Source organism: Paroedura picta, chromosome 6 (assembly GCF_049243985.1).
Source record: "Paroedura picta isolate Pp20150507F chromosome 6, Ppicta_v3.0, whole genome shotgun sequence".
NCBI classification, from domain to species: domain Eukaryota; kingdom Metazoa; phylum Chordata; class Lepidosauria; order Squamata; family Gekkonidae; genus Paroedura; species Paroedura picta.
The window spans coordinates 101,195,458-101,219,550 of NC_135374.1; positions in this window are offsets into that span (position 1 = coordinate 101,195,458).

Sequence of the window (24,093 nt, forward strand, 5' to 3'; positions counted from 1 at the left end):
TACAAGGATTAGGTAGGAAGTGATGTGAAAGACATCAGCCTGGGATCCTGGAGAGCTACTGGTGGTCTGAGTAGACAATACTGATTTCGAGGGACTAAGGGTCTGATTCAGTATCAAGCGACTTCATGTGTTCGTGTGGCATGTGAAATGCTCAGGTGTGCACAAGTTTCAGCAAAACCATTCAGCAAAACAAGGATCCAAAGAATCAGACAAGAGTCCCTGATGAAGCAAAAGATAAAAATGTATTTTGCCCCAAATAGGAAGATCACATCAGAAGGACTGAAATACATATCTCCATCCCAGTAAGGCTGGCACGGATCTTTTGTAACGTTCATAACTTGATGTTTTACAGTTCACACATTTATATTGGCCCATGCATCATTGTTCAGTACATTGGCACCCTTGGATAGGCCAGGGTCTCAGGGCGATTGTTCTGGCCCATCCCGATAGGCTGTGTTACACCTCACAAAAGAGGTATTGCTACAAGGTACTAGGATTCTATGTTTAAGCAAGCTCCTTGAGAATAGCCCCCAAAAGCTACTTCTTCACGTATACACATTCCTAGATTGGCAACATTTACAGCCTTCAAGGCTTCTGGAATACAGCAATAAATCTTTTGTCCACCCTGTCCTGTGTACCTGGATGTAATATTCTACAGAATCTATTTTCTGTGGCTCCACAAGTGCAAAGCAAATAAATCTCTCTGTGTGTATAGAGGGGGTGTCAGGTTCTTCTGGGTTACGCACCCACATGGCTAGGCAAGAAGGACCATGGATAATTGAAAGCGTTTCTGCTTGGTATGGTCCTAGGTTCAGTCCCCAGTACGTCCAGTTGAAGGGAGGTGATGTCAAAGAGCCACTGCCTCTCTGCATAGACAATGCAAGCTTTGATGGACAAAGGGTCCGTAGAAGGCAGCTTCATGTTTTCAAGTAGTAACATATTGTGGCATGCATACATGTACTAGATAAGCTCAGATGACTGTTTTGTTATCATCTTGTTGTGACGGTAACAAAAAAGCAACAACATATAAAGCAGATTATCATCTTATTTTCAAGTTGTGTTCTAGGGAACCATGCAGCTGCTCAGAAACTTCCAGCAGGTTCCTGAGAAGATCAGTAAAGGTAGCCAATATTGTCTCCCAGAAAGTCTGCCTACCGTTACTGAAGACGGTTTGCACAGCTGCAAGGGAAGGCAAGTATGTTTTCTTGGGCAGCATATCAGCTCATGGAATAAGATCCAACAAATCAGGGAGAACCATGTGGGTGAGCCCTACTTTTCAAGAAGTAAGGACCATCCATACAGCATTGAAGGTAGCCAAAAAGGGTTTAAAAAAAATACCTGCTTGCAACATTCTCTTAATCATTGCACACATTTTCAGGTCTATTGCACCTGAAAAATTTGGGGTTTCAAAAAAAAATCCAAAATCTGAATACATAACAATAACAGTATTAGGATCCAGGATTTTTTTTTGGGGGGGGGGGGACCTGAACAAAAAAAAACCCATAAAAAGCACGTCCCTTATTATGAGCATTTGTTCATTTGATTATTGGTTGTTTAAAACAGGAACTCTCTCCCCCTTAGAGCTGTAAAACTGCTCTAAGAATAGAAAAGTCAGTGGGTTAGTGATGACACAGGCATCATCCAGTTGGCACTACCTGCAGCCATCTTCCTCTGCAAATCTATAGAACAAACTTTATTTTGGCTGGAATTGTTAAAAAATGTCTGGATTGAATATGATAAGACTGCTTTCAAACTGGCCTCTGTTTAATACAGGCTCTGTCTGTCTTAGTAAAATATGCTCTTGATACAAAATACAACCACTGCATGGCCTCCATCACACCACCTCCCTTTGGAGGGTGTTCTAAATTTCTAGGACAAATTGTTAGTCCAGCAGCGAGCTTTATTGAGCTTGATTTTAAACAGCTTAAAAATCAAGTTTAGTGCTATGGACTATCATTATGGGAAAACTGGGCTTCTCCAAGATAATTTACATGCTTGGTTTATGCAATCAGATTTACAGCATCCCGCATGATAATCACCAGCAGTCCCACAACTGCTTGTTTTCGTTGAACCATCATCATAGTTATGCTATCAGAGATAATTTTTTTCTTATGCTGGCTCATCTCACAAGAACAAGGATGTGGCAAGAATAAATCAGAACAGGAAGTCGGCCACCAGTGTCTTTACCCAATCAAGCAATAAGGGCATAAACTGAAGCTTAAAAAACTTTAAATCCTGTGCATGCCATTTTTGAGATGCTTTGTCACTCCAGGTATGGTATAAATCTCCCCATTTTTCCCTTCAAAGAGCTCCGTATGAGTTTATGGAAAACAAGCCACAGCTGACACAATAAGCTCCCATCCAATGCACCCTCCCGCCCCCTTCACTGTTATGGCAGTAGTCATAGCAGGAACTTCAGCAGAAATGGTAGAAGTAGAACTGGGATTACTGGGAATTTAGCTAATGGGAATTTCCTGCTGGCCTAAAATCTTACTGGAAATAGGCCTGTTTCCCGAATTTGTGATGGGGAATTAGCAATACTAGGGGGGCATGATGCACTGGGGAATACCTCACAAGTACTCTGCCAAAAACCGCATTGTTTTCCCCAAATTTATTTCTCATATCATCAAACACAAGTTTTCCACATCGTTTTCTCACTGTATTGTAAACTCGCTTTGCTATCACTGTCCTTTAAGATGGTTCCAAGGGTGCCTTTATTTACATGCATAAATGTGACTGTTTTTTTGCCTCCTCCCCTGTTCTGTCTTATGCCAAGGGCTGAATGGAAAGCCCATGAGCTCTAATTCTCTGGACGCTCTACCAGCAGCATTTGTTAGTCAGGTGACATTGCTGCTGACCACCTGCGTATACCAAGGGATGGTCTGGCAAGAAATCTTAGTCAGACGCAATTCTAAAAATTAATAAAAAGGATTTAAACATGAAAATGGTCCCTAAGAACATACATGTAATTTAATCTAGAACATACATACAAAGGAAATGAAGAGATGATTGGGTATGAAATAAGGGAGAACTGGGTTCGCTGGCAAGGGATCATGGGAATTGTAGTCCATGGACATCTGGAGGGCCGCACTTTGACTACCCCTGGTTTAGACAATGTAAAAGTCTCAGGTTTCTATGCATAGGCAGGTAATGGCTAATCAGCTCTGTTGTTCTCTCGCCTTGAAAGGGGTTGCCATAAAACAGCTGCTTTATGGCGTTTTCCACTACCATCCCCGATACCTTTGATGGTGTGGGGATCTACAGGACAGGGCTACTAAGAAAATCCACCCTTTGTGGTTCAGTTCTTATGGGGGAAAGATCCTGAGCTTCCCCCAGTCCTTTTGAGCACTCCACCTTTGAGAGATTCACAGGCATGACAAGCACCTGGATTTGTGCCTGGCAACTAACAGGCAGCCAGGGTCATTGGGCAGAGAACAATCTGTTCCACACTGCCTTCCCCTGTTAATAACCTGGCAGGTGTCTTCTGGTGCCTCTGAAGTAGTCAAACCCTTTTCAAAGAGAGTTTCATATAAAATAACCAACTCTGAAGGATAATTTGTCCTCAACGGTCGGATATTTTAGAATCAGTGTCCAGTATGCAGTTTTAAATCAATCCCTAAAGAAAGAAATTGACACTGAGTGGAACACAGACCAAAGCTTGTGGGCTGTGAGAAATTAATTTTCATGGTTTGCATGAGTTGGATTTACTACCTAGCAAAATAGGCATTTGTTCGGTGAACTTTTCTATTGATTTTGCTACACAGACTATATCCGTACCATCCATAATTAAGATCCCGGATTCATTCGAAGGTCAAGGTTATCGAGAAGCCAGCTCCAAGCAGGCTTTCAAACAGGTGAGGGGGGGGGGACGACACCTAATAAATACTCCACCCCATCAGCAGTGAGATGGAGAATGAAGCCATTTCACTCTGCTGCCTGACGATATTAATTGTTTATTGTATTGCAGAAAGGAATTGCTGTAGAGCTTTAGATATACAACCCATGCACATCTGTACTATTGATTTGCTTTATGGAGTAGCCGTAACACTGTGAAATAGAACACTAGAGAGACAAATTGATTACGAATCATCTGGTCTATGGGAAGGGGTTCCGAAAGGCTGTTATGAGCTTCTGGCTAACTCAAAGAAAGGAATGTATTTTGGAGAACTTAGACTAGGGCTGTTTACACCATGAGGCATGCTGAGAATTTTGACATGAAATAGGATCACTAAGACAAATTACCTAACCCAAATTCCCTCAAATACATGTTGAGTGACTGGTAACATGTTGCTGTGGTTAAGAGCAATGGATTCTGATCTGGAGAATCAGGGTTTATTCCCCACTCCTCCACATGAATTATCTTGGGCCAGTCATGGTTCTCTCAGAACTCCCCCAGCCCTATTTGCCTAACAAGGGCTCATTCCGCATCCATAGGATAATGCATTTTCAGTGCACTTTTGCAGCTGGATTTTCCTGTGCAGAACTGGTAAATCTACTTTTAAAGTGCATTTAAACTGCATTAACTAATGTGTGCGGAATGGGCCAAGGTGCTTGTTGTGAGGAGAGAAGGATACAATGATTTTAAGCCACTTTGAGATTCCTTGGGGTAAAAAAATTAGCAGGATATAAAACTCTTCTTCTTCTGCTGCTGCTTTGAGGTTCCCTTTGAAGCTTGTCTCAAGCACCACACATCACCAAGTAGCTTTTCACCTGTGGGTGACTGAGCCATAACTATTCAGTGGGGCAAGACAATAGCTGGCCTGAGTGGCCAAAACTGGGTAGTCCCTCTAGCACTACAGTCCAGTAGTGCATTAATCTTAATTCACCAATAGCTTTCTCTAACAGACTGGGGACCAATGAAATGAGACTATTGTTTTCAATGAAGGATGATCCTTGAGGTGGTTACAGGGTTGTTGACTCTTGGCTCTATTTGAATTTGATTACCAGTTGATATGCCCCAAGTAGGCCCTACAATATGGAAGGAGGAAAAAGCAGCTGCTATCCTCCATGTTTATTTCTGGTTCATTATAAGCAACACAGGTCAAGCCAGGCCTATGGCTACCCACAAAGCTTTGTGTGGCAGAAATAAGTCAACTGGCAGACCCTATGTCATATCAGGATCTCCAGGCAGAGGTCTCCTGGATGTCACAGGCATAATGCAATCATTTGCACATAAGGGCAGGGCAGGATGTTCATCCCCACTTGAACAAAACTCAAACAAAGGATGGGATTACACCTAGACCAGTGGCAGATCTAATTAACTATTCTACATTGTTTCAACTTAATGTCTCTTCCTGGTGCATCAAGCAGCTTCCTTCTGCCTTTAGCAACTGGCACATCAAGCTTCAATTTACAGAGAGTCCTCCATACCTGGATGCCCCCTCCCAACCAGAATGCAGATGAAGTCACTCCTAAGGACTCACCTAAAGTCTTTCATGGACCCTGGATTCCCGTAAATGGCCTATTAGATTCCCCTAAATGGCCTATTCCATTATCAGAATCTAGTTCTCCCATTAATGAACCTCCACTTCTTTGACATTGCCTTCCTGATTACATCAAAGCCCAAAAGGAACAGATTTGTTGTAAAAAAATAACATCCTTGGTTATTGTATTGAGCTCTACCTGGTCCAAGATCCAGCTTCCTGGATTGGCTGCTTCTTCTGGAACTCTTCCCCCTTGAAACACCAGATGGTAAAGTATGCTTTAAATTTACCCAGTTCTCCCTTATTTCATACCCAATCATCTCTTCATTTCCTTTGTACGTATGTTCTAGATTAAATTGTATGTATGTTCTTAGGGAAACAAGCAGTTGTGGGATTGCTGGTGATTATCATGCGGGGGAACTGTAAATCTGATTGCATAAACCAAGCATGTAAATTATCTTGGAGAAGCCCAGTTTTCCCATAATGATAGTCCATAGCACTAAACTTGATTTTTAAGCTGTTTAAAATCAAGCTCAATAAAGCTCAGCATTGGGCTAACAACTTGCCCTGGAAATTTAGAACATCCTCCAAAGGGAGGTATGTGATGGAGGCCATGCAGTGCTCGTATTTTGTATCAATTTTAGTATCAAAGAGCATATTTTAGTAAGACAGACAGAGCCTGTATTAAACAGAGGCCAATTTGAAAGCAGTCTTATCATATTCAATCCAGACATTTTAAAAAATATCCAGCCAAAATAAAGTTTGTTCTATAGATTTGCAGAGGAAGATGGCTGCAAGTAGTGCCAACTGGATGATGCCTGTGTCATCACCAACCCACTGACTTTACTATTCTTAGAGCAATTTTACGGCTCTAAGGGGGAGAGAGTTCCTATTTTAAACACAACCAATAATCAATTAAATGAACAAATGCTCATAATAAGGGAGGTGTTTTTATGTTCTTTTTTGATTCAGGTCAATTAGACCGGGCAATGAAACCCTGCTTAAAAAAAAAATATCTTGGATCCTAATACTGTTATGTATTCAGATTTTGGATTTTTTTGAAGCCCCAAATTTTTCAGGTCCAATAGACCTGAACATTTGTGCAATGATTAAGAGAATTTTGCAAGCAGGACGTTTTTTTTTTTTTAACCCTTTTTGGCTGCCTTCAATGCTGTATGGATGAACCTTACTTCTTGAAAAGTAGGGCTTACCCACATGGTTCTCACTGATTTGTTGGATCTTATGATATGCTGCCCAGGAAAACATACTTACCTTCCCTTGCAGCTTTGCAAACAGACTTCAGTAATGGAAGGCAGGCTTTCTTGGAGACAATACTGGCTACCTTTACTGATCTTCTCAGGAACCTGCTGGAAGTTTCTGAGCAGCTGCATGGTTCCCTAGAACACAACTTGAAAATCAGATGATAATCTGTATTTCAGTCCTTCTGATGTGATCTTCCTATTTGGGGCAAAATACATTTTTATCTTTTGCTTCATCAGGGACTCTTGTCTGATTCCTTGGATCATTGTTTTGCTGAATGGTTTTGCTGAAACTTGTGCACACCTGGGCATTTCACATGCCACATGAACACATGAAGTCGCTTGATACTGAATCAGACCTCGAAATCAGTATTATCTACTCAGACCACCAGCAGCTCTCCAGGATCCCAGGCTGATGTCTTTCAAATTATTTCCTACCCAATCCTTGTATCTGAAGATGTTTGGATTGAAATTGGTACCTTCCGCATGCCAAGCAGATACCTTGCTGATGGGCCATAGCCCCAAAGACTGGTAGTGGTGGAGCGTGCCACCAAGTGCTCATGGGAATTGTAGTCCATGAACATCTGGAGGACCACATGTTGACTACCCCTGGTCTAAACGGTTGTCCCAGGGAGAGCCTCCACTTGCCTAATGTCGAGCCATGAGACAGATAATCCGTATGACTTTGACCACAGGCATTTCTCAGCCAATAATCCATTCCTATTCATATGGTAGAGCCTCTTGTGGCGCAAGGTGGAAAGGCAGCAGACATGCAGTCTGAAAGCTCTGCCCATGAGGCTGGGGGTTCAATCCCAGCAGCCAGCTCAAGGTTGACTCAGCCTACCATCCTTCAGAGGTCAGTAAAATGAGTACCCAGCTTGCTGCTGGGGGGTAAACGGTAATGACTTGGGAAGGCACTGGCAAACCACCCCATATTGAGTCTGCCATGAAAATGCTAGAAGTCATCACCCCAAGGGTCAGACATGACCTGGTGCTTGCACAGGGGATACCTTTACCTTTACCTATTCATATGGAAAACTTCTGATTCATTTCCCAACTTTGACTGACAATCATTTAATTCGAATGATAATATTTGAAGAAGAAGAAGAGTTGGTTCTTATATGCTGCTTTTCTCTACCCGAAGGAGTCTCAAAGTGGCTCACATTTGCCTTGACTTTCCTCTCCCCACAACAGACACCCTGTGAGGTGGGTGAGTCTGAGAGAGTCCTGATATCACTGCTCAGTCAGAACAACTTTATCATTGCTGCGGGGAGCCCAAAGCCACCCAGGTGGCTGCATGTGGGGGAGCGGGGAATCAAACCTGGCATGCCAAATTAGAAGTCCACACTCCTAACCACTAACACCAAACTGGCTTACAAAACTGTCACTTTTTTTTCTGGTTAGACCAAACATACCCGTTTTGTGGCTGGAAAATTTAGAGTTATTTCCAGAAACCTGAATCTCCCCGTCTCTCCTTTGTCCAGTCAGATTAAATACCTGCACTGTCAGCTAGTGATTCTTCTTATTCCAAGGCTGCAAATAAAACAGCATTTTGTTTTTAGACTGTTGGTATAAACTGCAGATAGAATCCTCTGCTCTCAGTGGGCTTTGTTGTTGTTTTTGCTTTGCTGTGCTCTGCTTGGTTTGATTGGGCTTTTTCCTGAATATACCTTTGACTGGCCGTATACCAGATATGTAGCTGCTTAACCCAATCAACTGCAACAGCATGTACATTTGTCTCTTCCCCTATTCAATTATTTTATGAGTATGCATCACAACACTACTAGACTACTCTTGAATAAATTTTCAATAGTGCAGTTGATAACATTAGCAAGAATTCTCATATATATGGAAAATATTTTTGACACAAGTGTTTTCTGCTCTATATTACCTATATATTAACAAATAGAAGATACATCCTTATCAATGAAAGAGGCCCAAAATACCCCAATTGGGTTACCAATCCTTATCCATGGTTCCTCTATATCAGGGGTAGTCAAACTGCGGCCCTCCAGATGTCCATGGACTACAATTCCCAGGAGCCCCTGCCAGCATTTGCTGGCAGGGGCTCCTGGGAATTGTAGTCCATGGACATCTGGAGGGCCACAGTTTGACTACCCCTGCTCTATATATTTGTGAAACAGCCTGGGGGTAGAATGTGTCCAGCTGTCCAAGTTGGAATAAGGCCAATCAGGGTGCAGCCAGCAAAACTGATTGGCCCTGGCCCCTGCAGCTCCCGCCCTCCATACCTGGACTGTAGCCTCTTTGCTCCCAGATGTGCCTCAGTGCCTGGAGCCAGGTGTCTTTTTGAGCACATACATATAGAAAAGTAATCTGGAAGTATAAGGTTATTGTCACTGTCAGCTTGAGAAATGGAATATTTTTTTTAATCTTTGTTGGGTGTTACCATATGGGACAAGATGCTCTTTCATATTCGATAAAGCCAAAGATATATATCCTAAATAACTGACCATGCTGGTTGCCTTGTAATAAAGCCTTGTAAGCAGTTTCACCAAACTGTCCTCTAGCTTTACTCTGGATACAAGTGTCCTCAAATCCTAAGCAATTTTGATACCCTCTGAAGCTTGTGCTTCTCCATTTAGATACAGATACAGAAGCCTTTATGAGTGTTTAGATATAGTTTGCATGTAATGCTCAAGGACAGAAGAGAAGTTGAACTTGCCCTGGAAAGAATTGTACATGGGACGACTCAGGGGCGACCTAATCATTAAGATTCATCATTATTAAAGTAGGCATCAGCTGTCATACATGTAACCTCCCCTCCCTTTTCATCAGCCAGCATTGTAATTAAATGGCATCCCTTTACGAAGCGGTGCATAAAAAGCAATTTGCAAAACTGCTTACACTACATTATCAGAAGTCCACTGTTTTTAAATAGCGTGCATAGTAATTTTCATATATTCCTGGGAAGGCTTCTGCATACTTTGCAGAACAGCTTAATAAATTCCTAAGCAAATGCAAACATGCTGATTAAATTATTTGACAATGAAGATAATCCCAAATTCTACATGAATTGCAAATGACACTTAAAAATGAGATCATTGGAAGGCATTTAACATAAAAGCTTTGGATGCAGCATTTATGTTAATATCAGAGTATGTTCACAAAGTTTGGAGACTAACAATGCCATCCTAAGAACATTCCCCTGAGAGTCCCAGGGAATAGACCTGAGCAAGATTCTGAGGAGGCCTGCTTAGATTTTCCCACTGAGTTCAAGGGTCTAAGTTTGAGGTAGTAACTTGATGACCTGTTGGAAACTCAGCACTAAACAAGTATACAAAAGTTAGAGAATGGGTCCCAGATGAATTATATATTGATTTCACCAATAGAGTTTTAACCAAACAATAGAACATTGCTGGACACATGCTGATGTCATTGTTGGTTGCCACTGTAAACCTAACCCTAATCCCCATCCCAGGGAGGCAATGAACTAACAACTCATGATTGACCATATCACCACCCTGAACCGTCCTGATCCAGCTGGCACCAGAGATCATCCATCTAGGTGACCAGTACAGTCTTCACCCCATGGCCAGGACAGAAGCCTAACTGGTATGGGTCCAGGGCTGAAGGTTCCTCCAAGAATACCTGGTCTGTGGCGGACCAGCGCCTACCATACAAGGTTGTTGTGCAGATGACACTGGATGGACACTGGATGGTCTTGGGGAGGGTTTTTTTGCCCCCTGGTTCAGCTAAACAACAACTCTGTGCACTAGGACTCAAATTTTTCATCTCCATAACAACCAGTATGGGAGGCCTCAAATCTTTCTTTTGTACAACAATCCTGTCCACCCTCTAAAGCAATCGTTTCTGCCTGGAGAGTTGATCTTTATAGTCTGGAGATGAGCAGTAATTCCAGGAGATCTCCAGGCCCCACCTGGAGGTTGGCAACCCTGGGTATGAAAAAAGGCCTCAAAAGGGAACAATGCCTCCACAGCCACCCAACCAACCACACAGTGCCCCTGGCCTATTTCAGGTCAAGGGAACATTGCAGAAAAGAGGTAAGGTAGCCAGATGGACATTGGTTCCTTATTCTGGAATTCCACACGTCCTAGGTGTGCTTGAACCTCACTTAGCTCAGGACTGTTATACACAGAGAGAACTCCTCTTAGGGTTGACAGCTTCCAAGTGAGGCACTAAACCCACACAAAACCATGGGCAGCAATGCACAGCATGCAATGGGTTTTTCCTACTAGCAAATAAATAAAATTCCTCGCTCAGAAACCCCGCTCATGTCTGTCAACCTTCCTCTACCGATACGACATGGCCACCCCCGTCTTCATGCAAATTTAAGTTGAGTGTGTGTGTGTGTGTGTGTGTGTGTGTGTGTGTGTGTGTGAGGGGGGGTAAATCACATTTAAGGCAACTGCATGCATTTTATTTATGACCCCCTCGTGTGTAAACATAACAATGGATTCCTTCACTCTGCAAGAATGTGGCATGCTATTTTGAAAACATAATAAATGAAACACCAAATATATTAATGCAAAGTTATGGCTGACATTTAACATGCACTCTCATCTGTGAAATCAAAGCTATAGCTCCCACCCAAACCATATCTCATCCCCTCTGCATAAACATATCCCATAATATATGTGTGCACGGTAGCTGAGTTATGGTTTCCATGGGGACGCACACTCTGAATATGCACATTTGTCATTTTCTTGCGTAGCATTCTCAGTAAGAAATTGCCTTTATTAATACCTGCAGCTTCTTTGGATGTTGGGAATATATTCATTATTGAATATAAGAGCACAGAGAGAACTTTATGAATGGACAAGGCCAAATGCACTCTTTGCGCCTCTCTTGGATACTCTGATCTGTTTCATTAAGCTTCTTTCTTTAGTTCAACCTGCCTCTTGAAGGTCATGGCTTCATCACAACCAGTAGGCCCACCCGAGTTATATACAGGAGGCGGTGCGTTGTCTTTTGTGTGCTGCACAAAACATTTTCACATGGAAAAAAAAAGCCTACTTGCACTTTTCAAATTAGGATGTCGTAGGAGAAAATTGTAGCCCAGGGGTCTCTGATGGGTAACTGACAAGCTAGTGGGACTACTTGAGCTAGTGGTTGAAAAATAGATTGTACAGCCCGTAAAACACCAAAGAGGAGTTCTTAAGGGGATCTTGCCCTTGCGAGACTTGCCAGCCTGGGAAGGCTTTATCCTGACCTTCTGTGTCTATGTGAAGGTGAAAAAGAAGGAGGAGCAGTAGTAGGAGGAGGAGGAGGAGGAAGAGAAGGAGAAGGAGGAGCGGAGGAGGAGTTGGTTCTTATATGCCACTTTTCTCTACCTGAAGGAGTCTCAAAGTGGCTTACATTCTCCTTCCAATTGCTCTCCCCACAACAGACACACTGTGAGGTGGGTGAGGCTGGGAGAGCCCTGATATTACTGCTCCATCAGAACAGCTTTATCAGTGCTGAGGCGAGCCCAAGGTCACCCAGCTGGCTGCATGTGGGGGAGTGCAAAATCGAACCCAGCATGCCAGATCAGAAGTCCGCACTCCTAACCACTACACCAAGCTGGCAGAAGGAAACTGGAGCCAGTCAAAGAAAATGTAACAGACAAGCAGGGATTTATATATATATTTTTGGCAACCTGGGATATTTTTAATAAATGAACTGGATAGTGCAGGTTAGCCTGATCTTGCCAAATCTTGAAAGCAAAGCAGGCTTGCCCCCAGTTTGTATTTGCATGGGAGACCATCAAGGAATGCCAGGGTCACAACGTAGAGCTAGGCTCTGACAAACCACCCTTGAATGTCTCTTGCTATCACCATCAACCAGCTGGGAGTTGTGGTCTCACCTAATCTTTTCCATCAGGGATAGTCAACCTGTGGTCCTCGAGATGTTCATGGACTACAATTCCCATTAGACCCTGCCAGCAAATGCTGGCAGGGGCTCATGGGAATTGTAGTCCATGGACATCTGGAGGACCACAGATTGACTACCCCTGTTTTCCATGACATGCTAAGGTCATTAATTTCCCTACCAATTGTCAACCTAAAGATGCTGCCAAGATCAACTTCACTGTGACTAGTTCTATTCTTCTGCATGTAGGTTCATTTCCTTCCTCTCTTTGTAACAGCCTTCTGTTATCCACTCACTTCTTCTCATTCCATTTACTATGGTCAGGAACAAAGAAATCAACCAACTTAATGTCAGTGCAAAGGTACATAAGGCAGAAGAAAAGGAGGATGCCATTTTCCCCCCAGCAGACTCCATAATGTATCATTCTGCTTGCTGTCATCAACTGTTTATGGAGTGTTTATGAGGAGCATCTTGTTAAGAATATGCTTGGTTGGTTTCAGGAAAATGAGCACTATGGTTGCAGATGTTTCAAATTCTCGGGAGACCAGGCAGTTAGATCCAAGCATGCTCAACACATGAGCGACTGTGAGAAAAGCATCTTTCAAAATCATCTATTTCCACAATTCTGAGCTATTTAACGTCTCACGAAGAGTAGAACAACTTAGGCCAATCTGTTCTTGATTAATCTGCACCGAACAACAATGAAAAATCAACACAACAGGGCCAAAAAAATTTAAATTTAAAAGGAGATGCTCAGAAGTTAGAATGTGACTGACCCAAGGTCCCCATCGAGCTTCTGTGAGACTAGGGATTTGAATCTGGAACTTCCAGATATGTGCAGCACCATAATTACAACACCCCACTCTTTCAGACATGCAAGCATTTGACAAATGTATGAAAACTGAACCTGCCAAGAGGTCTTAACTATGACTGCTGAAGCACCATATCTAGAGGCAGTATAACTCTGAATACCATACACCAGGGGTAGTCAACCTTTGGTCCTCCAGATGTCCATGGACTACAGTTCTCATGAGCCCCTGCCGGTGTTTGCTGGCAGAGGCTCATGGAAATTGTAGTTCATGAACATCTGGAGGACCACAGGTTGACTACCCCTGCCATACACTTTATCTTCCTGCCCTTCTCGTGGCCTTTCCAGAGACCTCTGCTTGTTCTTGGAAACAAAATTCTGGCCTACAGAGGACTCTCTGGTCCGATCTAGGAGGGCTGTTTTGTGTGAGTTAATTTCAGTTTTGGAGAACATTGTTTTTAGATTCCTTAATCTGGTACTCTTTTAAAAGCAAGGATGCCCATTTCTTTGCTAACAACTGGGGTGTTCAGCAAAGAAGTATCATCGACAAAGCTGTCCCTGCTCTAATCTACTGTTTTTTTACCATCATAATCCAACAATATAACTGCTTGTTTCCTAGTACAATTTAAAAGCAATTTTCTATCATTTTGGTCATCCCTTGTAATTTGTCATCTTCTGAAACTGTACTTAGTGCTTTGAGAGGAGGTCCATTTACATCTATTCATTTGGATGTGTTGGGAGACAATATCCTCAAAGAAAGACATCTGGCTTTAATGGTTCAGCGCTTCTCCGCTTTGTTTCTCTAATTTTAGCTTATGTCTAAATAGATGGCTGGAGGGTGCATGTGATACCAATGTAATGACCAGCGCAACAGAGTTTTCAGTAATGTGGAAATGGGAGAAGCAACTTTTGCATTCAGGGTGAAACTAGCACAGGGAGGGAAATACTCATATTGGCTAAGCAAAGTGAGAGAGGTTATGGAAAGGAGGCTCTTTTGTTGTCGGTTGCGTTGGGTGGGTGGGCAAAGGTGAACTTTTCAATATGGAGCACCGATTATCGGGGAATGAACCACTCTATGAACCACTGTCATTGACAAGGTAGAGGAAAGTAGGATGATGCAAGTAAAGTTACCATCTATCTATCTATCTATCTATCTATCTATCTATCTATCTATCTATCTATCTATCTATCTATCTATCTATCTATCTATCTATCTATCTATCTATCTATCTATCTATGATTTTGATTTGTATACTGCCACATTCCCTAGGAACCCGCAGAGGTTCACAGAATAAAACATTAAAAGAATAAAATACCCATAAAACCCCAATTACAATAGACAAGCAAGTGGTAAAAAACGTATTTCAACAATTTATCCCCTCCCGCCTTGTTCAGACGAAGGCCGTGTTTTCTTCCACTAGGAGTGAATAGGTGCAGATCTAACAGACTCTAATAGACTTTGGGAAGGGGTACTTGATGGAAAGGAGCCTCTTGTGGCGCAGAGTGGTAAGGCAGCCATCTGAAAGCTTTGCCCATGAGGCTGGGAGTTCAATCCCAGCAGCCGGCTCAAGGTTGACTCAGCCTTCCATCCTTCCGAGGTCAGTAAAATGAGTACCCAGCTTGCTCCTGGGGGGTAAATGGTAATGACTGGGGAAGGCACTGGCAAACCACCCCGTATTGAGTCTGCCATGAAAACGCTAGAGGGCGTCACCCCAAGGGTCAGACATGACCCGGTGCTTGCACAGGGGATACCTTTACCTTTACCTTTTTACTTGATGGAAACACCAGGAGTCTTCCCTGGCCTCAACCAAACGCCTGGTGGAGAGCTCCATCTTGCAGGCCCTGCGGAAAGCTGACAATTCCAGCAGGGCCCTCAGCTCTTCCGGGAGCTCATTCCGCCAGGTTGGGGCCAGGACCGAAAAGGCCCTGGCCCGGGTCAAGGCCAGGCGAATATCCCGGGGGAGGGGCGGGTCTTGGGAAGTCCTTTGTCTGAAACAAGCATAAGGGAGAGGAGGAGAATGTGATTTGGCAGTCTGTTGTGTGCAGCTTAGAACACGGCAAACTTAAATCCAAGCAATGTCCTTTCTTCTCACACATTTATGGGCCAGTTGTGGAACATGTTTTCATGTCAATTTCCTCAGTGGCATCACTATAAAACAAAAAGTATGTACACGTGTAATATGTATCAATGTAACCAGACAAATATATGGGAAATTCTCTTAACAGATGCCTTATAGGCATTACTTACACCATTTATATATTGGTGAAACACTTAAAAGTAGATTCTCCCACTATTCTTACTGGTTCTCTCTTAGGTCAGGAGGAAATAAAGAAAGAAGACTGCTTTCAGTACATACATTGCTATACAAACAAGTATTCCTGAAAATACTGACAATCTTAATACTATTCTAAAGAGTAACTTAGAAATGAATTCCAAAGTCAGTATATATACTAAATGTACTCTTGATTTTCAATGGAGGGCCAGTTAGAAAAGCTGAAAGAGTTTTACCCATTGTTACCTCTTTACTGACACTCATTAGCTTTGATTCTCAGTTCATACACTGACCAATTCCCCAGAACTTTCTTCAGGATACAACAGCACCCACCACTGCTGAAACTGGGCTGCAGGCAGAGGCGATGTAGAGCCACCCCAATGACTCCTGATAGGCTGCAGCACAAACCTGAGATGCTGGGGCAGAACAAGGTTCAAGTGGACAGCAGTCAGCAAGGGAGCCAGGATTTGCAGCGGGTAAGGGTGGGGCAGCTGCGCCAAGCCCATCTGCCTGATGGCAGAAAATGGGAGAAGGAAGGAGGAAGTGGTCAAGAAGTTTCAATGAGGAGGTGGAGGGGAGATTGGAGTGTGATTATGAAGGCAGCTTGCAAAGATCCATAAGTGTTGCCACAAATGGGCTCTGGGATTTAGGAACAGCAGGTAGACTACTCAGCCCTTCCTCTCCACACCTAAAATATCCTGAGCAATGGAAACGAGATGGTGGAAGGTGGTGTCTGCTGGGGTGAGCAGCCCAGATGTGACAGGGTCTTACCACATTATTCAAATCAGTGAAAAAGTGACCAGACTGAAGAGATGAATTTGTGAACTTGTATGACCGGTGTCTGTCTTGCTAGTATCCCTTTGTCCTGCAAGTGGGTGGTGAAGCTGAACATATGAAGCTTCCTTAGACTGAATCAGATCATTCAGTCCTTCAAGGTCCTTATTGTCTACTCAGACTAGAGCACTGCAAGGTCTGCAGACCTCTGCAAAGTTTCAGGTAGAGGTTTATCACATCATGTATTGCCTGTATCCATTTGATTCAAGATGCCAAGGATTGAATCTGGGACCTTCTGCATCAAAGTAGATGCCTTTTGACTTAGCCCTGACCCCTCCTTAAGCTGTTGTACATCATAGTATAGTAGGAATGGAATATAAGTTGAAGGACCCAGATTTCTATGTATGATTTCTATGGAGTCAGACATTACAAGGTAGGTGTGTTTATTGTGCGATATGTGGATTTAGGTCCAGGTTGAATTTGTCACAGTAATGTTACCTACACTGTTATAGGGAGTGGAATTTCTTTCTTCCCCACAACTCACTATTTTAAAGATATAGCCGTTGATTTCTCTTTGTCTCTTTCAATATTTCTCTTTGATTTCTTTTGTCGTTTTCTGTTAAGCATTTATATACCTTGTAAGTTAAGACCTTGCAGGGTTGCTGTGCTTTATTTTTGCCCTTACACACCACAGGTTGCTTTCACAGGAAAAGATGAAAACATTGCCTACCTTCTGAGAAACTGCAAAGTGAAAGGCTGAAATTTTGCAGAACCTCAGTTCCCTTTCCCTTTCTTTCTTCAAATTTCTTCTGGATCTAAGAGGAATTGATTTGAAACAGACTCCAAAGTCCCAAGAAGAGCTTGGTGGTGGGAAGAGGAAGGAAAGGGTTGTATTGCATGCAAGGGCATGGGGATGAAGGGGTGTTTTGTGTGTGAAGGGGTGTTGTGGAGACTGGCACCCCCAATTACACTACCAGAGAGTTCTCCTTTCAATGTGTCTATTTTCTCAAGGGGAACTGATTTCTTTAGTCTGGAGCTGTAATTCTAGGGGGCTTTCCCCTCTCTCTGGCATTCTCCCCTGGCCCTCCCCTCTGTTTAGGCCAGGGCCATCAGGCTTTTCTTGGTCTGCAGGCATGTCTCAGAGTTGGCGGGAGGTGGCATGGAGGCCGGTGTGCCTCAGTGCCTAGAAGAGGGGTGGGGCCAGTGCTCCCCCTCAGAGAAGACACAGGCTGGCTTCCCTAAGCTCTGTAGTCAGGAGCCTTTGCTTCAGGAGGGTGAAGCCAAAAAGCCCCCATGCACCCCTGGATGCTCACTCACCTCAGGAGAGGTGTCCGAGGGGGCAGAAACTGTGAAGAAATGGCAGAACTGTGGGAAGACTGTTAGGGTTGGGAGTTCTAATCTGATTGGGAAGCTAGTGGGTAAATGGCCAATCAGAGGTCTACAGGCACCAATGATGGACTTGATTGGCCCATAACCCTTAACACAAAACTCCTCCCAGGAACCCTTACTGCTTTTATTTAGATGCTTATGGTTAAAGATGGGCTTCTGCAAGGAGTGTCCCAGTTCTGGCTTTGTCATACAGCTGCTGATTTAGCTCACATCTGGTTTGTTAGTCACGAGAAGGGAATAGATTTTTCAATGGACCATTCCTCTGTTCACTAACTGGTTCATGGCTATTTGTTTCACTATATTGCTCTCTAACAGTGCAGTTGGTGCAGAGTTGATGGCTTTCCATGGATGTATGTTCTTCTATAGCCTGGTGACATTCTGCTGGCTACTTTCCTACTTCGATGCACAGACAACTGTTTGAATAGATAGGTGAGTCACAACTCATATAAATCAATTAAAAACCAATGCACTGTGTGTGCTTATTAGTGCTTTGTCTAAATCAATGCACTGTATGTGCTTTGTTTTTCCCCCTAAATAATATGATTGGCTGCTGATCTCTGTGAAAACTTCGCAGTTTTCACAAAAAGCCAGTGGGAATCTGCACCACAGGTGTCCCTGTCATTTGAGGCTGAATCAAACAGACCCGGTGATCCCACCCACCTCTGATCATCACAATCGAACTAAGCAAGTTTGACTGTTGCAAATGTATGGCATCCCTAAGCCAGACTGTAGAGCAGGGGTAGTCAAACTGCGGCCCTCCAGATGTCCATGGACTACAATTCCCACGAGCCCCTGCCAGCAAATGCTGGCAGGGGCTCGTGGGAATTGTAGTCCATGGACATCTGGAGAGCTGCAGTTTGACTACCCCTGCAGAAGATAGAGATAACTACTGTGATGTTCCACATCTCTGGTTCATGTTCTTTGTCGCCCCAAAATAGGGGTGAAAAGTCAGAATGTCATAACATGAATCCCCCACAGTGAGAAGCTTTACATGTGTGTTTGTGTGTGTGTGTGTATGGGGGGGGGGGTTGTCACACATTTTTGCAACTGGGTCCTCTTAGAGCTCATAATGTTACTTTGTCAGCTCTCCCTAACTTCTTACTTTTCATAGAATGCAAAAATCCCATAAAATAGCAACAGCAACAAAGATTGCATTATGAGTTGCATATGGTGTTTTTTTTATAGAGTGTAAAAATGGGGGCGGGGGAACCCACTATCTCTTTATAGAAACAGGTAAATTAGTTCCTTGATTGGCATGTAAGGCCAATGTAATTTGCATCCACTTGTCATTGTATATATGCTTTCCCTGATAAGCATATTTCCTTTTACCATTTCCTATAATAATCATAGCACCGGTCAAATCCCGTTTAAATTTTTCCCTTTACCATTTCTGGTTTTGTCCCACATTTTTATCCATTGTAGCTTAAGCAAGCTGCAGATAATCAGCTCATTAAATGAACCATTAAGTCTCCCACTGCTCCAATGCAGGATTATCCAGTTCAATAAGCACGCAATAAAAAAATATAAGAAACAAATAGTAATGATGGTAAAGAGATATATTTCAGAACCACGAACAGCAACTTTCTTTACTTCAGGTGAACTTCAAATTCCATCAGCTCTACAGATTAAAGGTTTTTGTTCTCGATGTCTGTGCAAATTAGTGTTCCATCTATTTTTAAGAAAGTGCTTTACTTTGTTCCCACATCAAAGGAACTGAATAACATTGAGATAGCTCCAGTCTGTGAAGGACAAACAGACTGAAAATCAACATAATCCATTCTGTCCACAAGTGAAAGTAGCACTATTCATGTTCTTCTACATTACCTGCTGCTGTGTTTGAACTCTAGATATTGATGCAGAGACAATGGGGGGAAAAAACTACAATGGGAAGACTCAAAACGTGCATGGCTACTGTGTTTCATAAACAATGGCAAGGAAAAAGCCTCAAAGGCATTCAGAATTTGAAATGCTGTTTTTCCAGTGGCCAACTAAAATGGTTGGGAGCAATTTAACACATTTTACATGCATACCATATAAATTATGTAATATACATTTTTAGGAGGGCCAATGCAGGTGAGGTAACTTCTCCTACATCACATTATTTTCTCGTTCACAAATTACCCGTTTTCATGTTCTCTATCTTGATTAACCATAATAAAGTTCAAGTTATGTGCAGGCGTCCTTGTTTTAACAGGGAGTTTCTTGTCCTTATTTTCTTTATTTTCTTGTATTATGCTTCTTGTTCAGATAAGGAGCATATATTGAAACTCCTCTAAACGCGAAACAGAGACCAGTAGAGATAGAAAAACAAAAATAAGCCAGGCACAGCTGTGCGTTGTTATCTCTACTGCCGCCGCCGCCATCTTCTCCCGTTCAAGTTATGTGAGGACAATTCACACCCTACCTGATTGGCCCTCAGAAGTGTCTACTCTCTCATGGAGGCCCAATGGCAGGTCTGCCCTACCCCTGGCCTCCTCCCTGCTAGCCCCTTCTGCTGTCCCACTTCACAAAGGCAAGCTGGGACAGAGAGTGGGATGGCTGGGAGGGAGGAAGAGGCTTAGCCTGCCATCCAGCCCCAGGACATTGAACGTGGCCTATACACCTGCCCAAGGTCATGCGGGGTGGGAGTGAGAGAAGGGGTCCAGCTCCCCTGTAAGCTCCATAGGACTGAGTGCAGCCTTTGCACTCTCCTGGGTTGGTGGGCAGTTGAGGCAGGAAAGACCACCCTCCAGCCCCACACTGGCCAATGAGGCCTTTCAGTGCACCACCATGTACCCTCCTGAGAAGGGGTAACACAGAAGATGGAGAAAATGATGCTTGTTAGCACCTAAGTGTCCAGGGCAACCTTGGGGTGCTCCTCCACACACACACACAATAGGGGTATCTGGGAAAGCCTTCCGGCCATTTTCTCCAGAGGAACTGATGCCTGGAGATCAGTTGTTATCTCTGAAGATCTGCAGGCTCTCACCTGGCAGTTGGCAACTCAGCTTCCTGCTCATAGTGAAGTAATGAGGCATCAAACCCAGCCCTTGAGATTAGATTCTGTTCTTCCACTTCACCATGCTGGATCTCAAGTTCAAGCAGGGAGAGGAAGACCAGCACTCAGGCAAGACTAGCATCCAGGGAGGACACAGTGCAGACATGCATCCTACTACCCATTGTATTCCTGATTGCAACAGGCTTTGCTTCTAGTGTATCCTAAGAAGAGACTCAGGGGTGGAATTTCTCTTGGTAGGTCTTCTAATACCATTGATTGATGGAAGCTGAAAATGAATATTAGTAACAATTTCTGTTCTTGAGATGAACCTTTAGGAGTATTTGGTAAGGCTTAGAGCAGTTAAGCAATAATGGTTGGATCCATCCATCTTTTTTGCTAACTCACCCAGGTCTCTTCCATGCTATGTCCTCTATCCTCTATGGCTTTTGTCCATGCAGGTCCTGTGATCCTGAACAAAGTCTTTTTGCAAAGTCAAAGGAGACCCTTCCACCTATTTGCACTAGGGGGGAAGCTGGTTAGATCCAACTCAGTATTTGGATAATGGATAGATGTTTAGACTGCCATGCTACCAGTATCACAATTTACAGATGTTTTTTGAGAAACTGAACCAAAGGGAAACCTATTTTCAATTTAATTAACAAAAATGTCTATTCACTGTTAAAATGAAAGATCATCTGTAGATGGTGCAAAATGCAGTGAATAGAATATTCAAAAGGAAGCTGCTATAATGAGCATACGACATCCATGTTACACAATTTACACTGCACATTGCTTCAATGCTGCTCTTAGAAATCCTTCCTCCCGGAGATGTTTGTCTGAACCCTTGCAATCAAAGCCCTTCCAGAATGAACGTTTTTGAAATTATTCTCCCCACACACCTACTAGTTTGACTGTATTGTGAATAGAGAACAAAAGTGTATAACATTTGCAGTATTTTGATTTAATACATCTTCATCCCATGCAGTTCAGAACGGCATATATCTGTCTCCCGTCCCCATTTTACCTTCAGTAACAACTCTGTGAGGATTTGGGGCTGAAAAGGAGCAATTAGCCCAAGGTCACAAGAATTGTCGTTGGCCTGGATTAGTTCCTTTGGAGAAAGTAGCAGCTTCAGTGTGTGGCGTCCATCAATAAACCATATAGTTTCCAAAAGAACAGGCCACTTGCTACCTGATTGGTCCTCCCTAAGAGTGTACACCCAATAAAGACAGAACACTTTGCCAATGAGGGCCAATCAGCACAAATTGTTCTCTGCCAATGAGGGCCAATCAGCTCAAATTGCACTTTGCCAACAAGGGCCAATCAGCTCAAATTGCCCTCTGCCAATGAGGGCCAATCAGCTGAACTTGTACTCTGACAGTGAGGGCCAATCAACTCAAATTGCATGCAGATGATTCACTCTCTACCTTATTCCCCCACCCTAATTAGGAGATGGCCTTCAGCCAGGAATGGCCCTCCCTTGTAGTTTAGCCCCAATTAGAAGAGAACCCTCAGCCAGGAAGGGCTAATAAGTGATGAGCACTCCACCTCCGACTTTCTGCCAGTTTCAGAAGTGTGCTAGGTGAAAGAGGAGCCAGCCTCAGAGCATCCCCTGTGGCCGGTAATTTGCTTTGGCCTTCTAGCCTATTTCAACTCAGAGGACATGAGGTAAGGAGCAAGCTGCATTCGGGAGGGAGGGGGAGACCTGGAAATAGTCCTCTGCCAGCCCTTTTAGACCCCAGGTAGCCAGGAAAAGACTCTTCCCTGGGAATGTTTACTCATGAGTAAATCATGTAAGGTTTGCAATCTGAGAAGGGAGGAATGCTTTGGGGGTAACCATCACAGGCAATTGCAGTAGGGAAAATAATGCTGATGTAGGTGGGACTGGGAAGGTTTAGACTTTCCCTTTCCATATGGATGCCACCTTGGTCTTATGGCCATCTTTCCATGACCATCATAATAAAACAAATTTGAGACCAATGTCATGAAAGATGTGGAAACTGCAGAAGGGGCACAGAAGCACCATGAGGCCCTGGGGACATGTGGAGGGTAGCACAGTATCACCTTCCCAGTAGAAGAAGAGTTGGTTTTTCTATCCTGCTTATCACTATCCAAAGGAGTTTTAGCATGACTTATAGTATTCTCTTCCAATCCCCACAACTGGCAACCTGTGAGGTAGGTGAGGCTGAGAGAGGTTTGAGAGAAATTGCTCTGTGAGAGCAGCTTCTAACAGGACTGTGACTAGCCCACGGTTACCCATCACCTGGAGGAGCAGGGAATCAAATCTAGCTCACCACATTAGAAGCCTTAACTGCTACACCAAGCTGTACGAATTACCATTGCCTTAAAGAGATGTAGTTAGAGCACAGGCAAAAGCAGCTGTTGCAGAAGGATTGTATGAGTCTTTTTTCCCTTGCTCATTGACTGTTATGGGATTCTTTTCCTTTAAATTTGGATGTCCCGGCCAATGACTTCTCTGAGCAATCCAAGGAGGGAGACACTCAGGTATTTCCTACATGGAGAGGTTATTGTGTGGTTCATAAGGTTTGCAATTTGAGAAGGGAGGAATGCTTTTGTTTTTTGTGTTCTCTTTCTCTTTCGTTCTTTCTCTCTCTCTACAGCCACCCTTCCCTGTCCCAAGCAGCTCTTTTCTCCAGTGGACCTGGTCCCTGCCATCTGGAGAGGAGCTTTCATTCTGGGGGCTCTCCAGGTCTCACCTGGAGACTAGCATCCCTTAACAGTGGTGGGGATGCTAGCCTCCAGTTGGGACCTGGAGATCCCACTTCTGAGGTTTCTTGAAGCCTGAATAATATTTCTGGGGGTTGGGGGCAGAGAGCTGACTACTTATCAGCCCTTCCTATCTGAGGGCTCCCTCCTAATAGGGGCTAAGCTACAGGGGAGGGCCATTCCTGGCTGAGGGCCAGTCAGGTAGCATATGGCCTGTTGCTTTGGAAAATACATGGTTTACTGGTTCTACTCATTTTGTTATATTTTTAGACAGGTCTGAGAAAAATTATCTGGACAGCATGTATCTTAACTATAAATGGAATGCTGTCCTGCTGCCACTGGCATTCCTCAACCAAATGGAACCCCTTTCACAGTGACTATGGTATACTCCAACCTTTCTCGACTCTTTTACCATTGAGAAACCCCTGAGACATTCTTCAGACTTGAGAAACCTCAGAAGGGGTGCAATCATGCAACATATGGTTGGGAAGCATAGCTGTGGACATGCCCCCCTGGGGTCCCCCAACTTCTACACCAGGCCCGCCATTGGGGGAGGGCAGTCCACATGATCATATATAGTCATATAACCCTCTGAATGTTTAACAATTTTACAATTAAAGAAGATATTAAAAAT